Source organism: Arachis duranensis, chromosome 1 (assembly GCF_000817695.3).
Source record: "Arachis duranensis cultivar V14167 chromosome 1, aradu.V14167.gnm2.J7QH, whole genome shotgun sequence".
In the NCBI taxonomy this organism is placed as follows: Eukaryota; Viridiplantae; Streptophyta; class Magnoliopsida; order Fabales; family Fabaceae; genus Arachis; species Arachis duranensis.
Window position 1 is genome coordinate 78,896,566 of NC_029772.3, and position 5,331 is coordinate 78,901,896.

Sequence of the window (5,331 nt, forward strand, 5' to 3'; positions counted from 1 at the left end):
GTGTGTGCTGGGGCTGAGACTAAAGCTATCCACGAGTAGAGGCCTTTCTTGGCGTTAAACTTCAGGTTATGACGTGTTTTGGGCGTTCAACTCCGGATCATGACGTTTTTCTGGCGTTTAACTCCAGACAGCAGCATGTACTTGGCGTTCAACGCCAAGTTACGTCGTCTATCTTCGTGCAAAGTATGGACTATTATATATTGCTGGAAAGCCCTGGATGTCTACTTTCTAACGCCGTTGAGAGCGCGCCAATTGGACTCCTGTAGGTCTAAAAAATCTATTCCGAGTGCAGGGAGGTCAGGATCCAACAGCATCAGCAGTCCTTTTTCAGCCTAAGTCAGATTTTTGCTCAACTCCCTCAATTTCAGCCAGAAAATACCTGAAATCACAGAAAAATACACACACTCATAGTAAAGTCCAGAAATATGATTTTTGCCTAAAAACTAATAATATTATACTAAAAACTAATTAAAACATACTAAAATCTACATGAAATTACCCCCAAAAAGCGTATAAAATATCCGCTCATCAGATTACAAGGCAGTCCACCATATCTATCATCCTAGTATGCATTGCAGAGTGGTCTTCGTCCATGATATCTTAGAAGGTGTTGTTGGCTAAAGGGTTGATCAGATCCTCTTGGCTCCATCCATCTTTGATTGCTTAGACCTTGATGCATATTCCTGTTATAGCTTCCATTCTTTTCAACAAATTTAGAACCAAACTCAAAGCGAGAGGGGTGAGAATTCATAGTAGCTATCAGAAACAAGAAGGGGAAACAAAAACAAATAAACAAGTAAAAGAAAAGTATTTACAATAACCAATAATAAGGCACACGTTTGCAATTCCCCGACAATAGTGCCATTTTGACGTTCGGATTTCCTATTGGTAAAGAAATATAAAAATATAATCGTATCGTAAGTATAGCTTCTAAACCAACAGAAAATCCTTTCATACAAACGTTTGGTTGTCACAAGTAACAAACCCCTTTGGAATTGATAACCGAAGTATTTAAACCTCAGGTCGTCTTCTCAAGGAATTGTAGGGAAGTATGATTTATTATTGGTTATGCAAAGGTAAATTTTGGGGTTTTGAAAAGGTTTGAACAAATAATTTAATTGATAAGAAAAATAAATTAATAATTAGAAAATCTCTTGGCAAGGTATGAAAACTGGAAGTCCTATCCTAGTTATCCTCATCAATGATGATGAGAATTATATTTTTGCTACCACTCAGTCAACCTCTAACTATGAAGGTAAGTTAAGTGGACAAATCAATTTAACACCTAAAGTCCCAGTCAACTCATTAAGGAAAGACTAGAGTTATAGGAATCTAAATTAATCTGCAAAGGTAACAATCCTCAATCACGATGAGTTTGACAACTCAAGAGTCACCAATTAATCAACCAAAGCCAAGAAGGGGAAATTTAAAATATTTATATAATAAATAGATGAAAGCAATCATGGGTCTGAAATACCTCAAATTATATTAATTAAGAAAATCCTAACATGAAAAGTTCATAAACAAGTGAAAGAGAAAATAAATAAAAAGAACATTGAACCTGTGATGAAGAAGATAAAAATATTCCTAAGTCCTTTAAGAGGAGTCCTAATCCTAATCCTAAGAGAGAGGAGAGAGCATCTCTCTCTAAAAACTACATCTAAATTATGAAAAGTGTGACTTATGATCTGATCTGAAGTATGAATGATGAATGAATGGATTCTCCCACTTTATAGCCTCTAATCTGTGCTTTCTGGGCCGAAAACTTGGTCAAAAACAGCTCAAAAATCACTCTGGTACGTACAGGTAACGGGAAAGTGACGCGGAGGCGTCATCCACGCGTTTGCGTGGATTGAAGTTCGCAGATGCGACACGTGCGCGTCATCTACGCGTCTGCATAATCTAACTTTGGGGCAGCTATGGCAAATTATATATCGTTGCGAAGCCCCAGATACTAGCTTTCCAACGCAACTAGAAACGCATCATTTGGACCTCTGTATCTCATGTTATGGCTGTTTGAGTGCGAAGAGGTCAGGTTGGACAGCTTAGCAATTTCTTCAACTTCTTGTATTCCTTCCACTTTTGCATGCTTCCTTTCCATCCTCTGAGTCATTCCTGCCCTGTAATCTCTGAAATCACTTAACACACATATCAAGGCATCGAATGGTAATAAGAGAGAATTAAACATAGCAAAACTAAGACCAAAGAAGCATGTTTTGAATCATTGCACAGAATCAGGAAGGAAAATGTAAAACATGCAATTAGTATGAATAAGTGTATGAAAGATTGATAAAATCCACTCAATTAAGCATAAGATAAACCATAAAATAGTGCTTTTTGAGCTCCTTTATGTCTCTTCCTTGCTTTTGTTGCATGATCCCTAGTGATTTTGGTGTTCCTACCCTTAGTTGCTTACAATAATGTAGAGGAACATGTATCCCCTGAGGTATCTCAGGGATTTCTTGATGAGGGAATTTCTCATGCTCTCTTGATGTGCAGTCAAATGCTCTTCTACTGAGTTATGCACCCTTGAGATGAATATCTCCATCTCCCATGACTCAGAGGTGGAAGCTTTTGTCTTCTATTTTCTCTTCTCTTTCTTTTCTCTCTTTTTTTTTGAGGTTTCTCTGGCCTTAGGTGCCATCAATGGTTATGGAAAAGCAAGAAAAGCAAAAAAGCTATGCTTTTACCACACCAAACTTAGAATGTTGCTCGCCCTCGAGCAAAAGAAGAAAGAATAGAAGAAAGAGAAGAATATATGGGGGAGAGGTGGAGATGTTTGTGTTTTGGCCATATAGGGTGGGTTTGGGTGGGAAGGATGGATGGATGTGAGTGGTGAAGAGATGATGGGAAAGAGGGATTAAGGTGATTGAGGAAGAAGGGAGATGGTGAGTTGAGGTAGGTGGGGATCCTGTGGGGTCCACAGATCCTAAGGTGTTAAGGATTTACATCCCTGCACCAATTAGGCATGTAAAACGCCTTTGCATACAATTCTGGCATTTAAACGCCGAGGTGATGCATGTTCTGGGCGTTCAACGCCCATGTGCAGCATGTTTCCGGCGTTGAACGCCAATTCCATGCTTGTTTTTGGCGTTCAGCGCCAGCTCTATGCTCTGTTCTGGCGTTGAATGCCAGCCAGATGCTCCTTACTGGCGTTTAAACGCTAGTAAGTCCTTCCTCTAGGGTGTGATTTTTCTTCTGCTGTTTTTTATTCTGTTTTTAATTTTAGTATTTTTTTCGTAACTCTACATGATCATGAACCTAATAAAACATAAAAGAGCAATAAAAAGAAAAATAAAATTAGATAAATAAAAATTGGGTTGCCCCCCAATAAGAGCTTCTTTAATGTCAATAGCTTGACAGTGAACTCTCATGGAGCCTCACAGGTGAGCAGGTCAATGTTAGGACCTCCCAACACCAAACTTAGAGTTTGAATGTGGGGGTTCAACACCAAACTTAGAGTTTGGCTGTGGCCTCCCAACACCAAACTTAGAGTTTGATTGTGGGGGCTCTGTTTGACTCTGCATTGAGAGAAACTGTTCATGCTTCCTCTCATTACCAAATAACTTGGCATTTAGCTTCATGATGGCTCCTAGATATTGAGAAACTTGCTCTCCAGTTACATCTTCATCCTCTTTAGAGGAAGAATAGTCTTCAGAGCTCATGAATGGCAGAAGGAGATTTAATGGAATCTCTATTGTCTCTATATGAGCCTCAGATTCCTTTGGATCCTCAACAGGGAACTCCTTCTTGCTTGAGGGACGTCCCATGAGGTCTTCCTCGTTGGGATTCACATCCTCTCCTTTCTCTCTAGGTTCGGCCATATTGATTATATCAATGGCCTTGCACTCTCTTTTTGGATTTTCTTCAGTATTGCTTGGGAGAGTACTAGGAGGGGTTTCAGTGATTTTCTTACTCAGCTGGCCCACTTGTGCCTCCAGATTTCTGATGGAGGACCTTGTTTCATTCATGAAACTTAAGGTGGCATTAGACAGATCAGAGATTAAATTTGCTAAGTTAGAGGTATTCTGTTCATAATTCTCTATCTGTTGCTGAGAAAATGATGGATAAGGCTTGATATTGCTGAGCCTATTTCTTCCACCATTATTAAAGCCTTGTTGAGGCTTTTGTTGATCCTTCCATGAGAAATTCGGATGATTTCTCCATGATGAATTATAGGTGTTTCCATAAGGTCCACCTATGTAATTTACCTCTGCCATTGCAGGGTTCTCAGGATCATAAGCTTCTTCTTCAGAAGATGCCTCTTTAGTACTGTTGGATGCATTTTGCCATCCATTCAGACTTTGAGAAATCATGTTGACTTGCTGAGTTAACATTTTTTTTGAGCCAATATGGCATTCAGAGCATCAATTTCAAGAACTCCATTCCTTTGAGGCGTCCCATTATTCACAGAATTCCTCTCACAAGCGTACATGAACTGGTTATTTGCAACCATGTCAATAAGTTCTTGAGCTTCTGCAGGCGTTTTCTTTAGATGAATGGATCCACCTGCAGAATGGTCCAATGACATCTTAGAGAACTCAGATAGACCATAATAGAATATATCTATCATGGTCCATTCTGAAATCATGTCAGAAGGACATCATTTGGTCATCTGTTTGTATCTTTCCCAAGCTTCATAGAGGGATTCACCATCTTTTTGTTTGAAGGTCTGAACATCTACTCTAAGCTTGCTTAGCTTTTGAGGAGGAAAGAACTTAGCCAAGTAGCTTTTGAGGACGAAAGACCTTAGCCAAGAAGGCCGTGACCAGCTTATACCAGGAATCCAGGCTATCTTTAGGTTGTGAATCCAACCATGTTCTAGCTCTGTCTCTTACAGCAAAAGGGAAAAGCATGAGCCTGTAGACTTCAAGATCTACTCCATTTGTCTTTACAGTCTCACAGATCTACAAGAACTCAGTTAAAAATTGATAGGAATCTTCTGATGGAAGTCCATGAAACTTGCAGTTTTGTTGCATTAGAGCAACTAGTTGAGGTTTCAGCTCAAAATTGTTTGCCCCAATGGTATGGATTGAGATGCTTCTTCCATCAAACTTGGAAGTAGGTGTAGTATAATCACCAAGCATCTTCCTTGCATTATTGTTGTTAGGTTCGGCTGCCATGTCTTTTTCCTGTTCGAAAATTTCAGTAAGGTTATCTCTGGATTGTTGTAATTTAGCTTCTCTTAATTTCCTCTTCAGAGTCCTTTTAGGTTCAGGGTCAGCTTCAACAAGAATGCCTTTTTCCTTGTTCCTGCTCATATAGGGAAGAAGAGAACAAGAAAAGAAAGAGGAATCCTCTATGTCACAATAAAGAGGTTCCTTATTGTTA

At 39.3% G+C, this 5,331-nt stretch overlaps 1 non-coding gene across 1 annotated transcript; it reads left to right on the plus strand.

Moving 5' to 3' along the window:
* The first annotated feature begins 4,584 nt into the window (after positions 1-4,584).
* LOC127742877 (small nucleolar RNA R71) lies at positions 4,585-4,693 on the plus strand. The gene has a single exon (XR_008004241.1). It is a non-coding gene; the product is annotated as a small nucleolar RNA R71 (small nucleolar RNA).
* Positions 4,694-5,331: the final 638 nt, after the last annotated feature.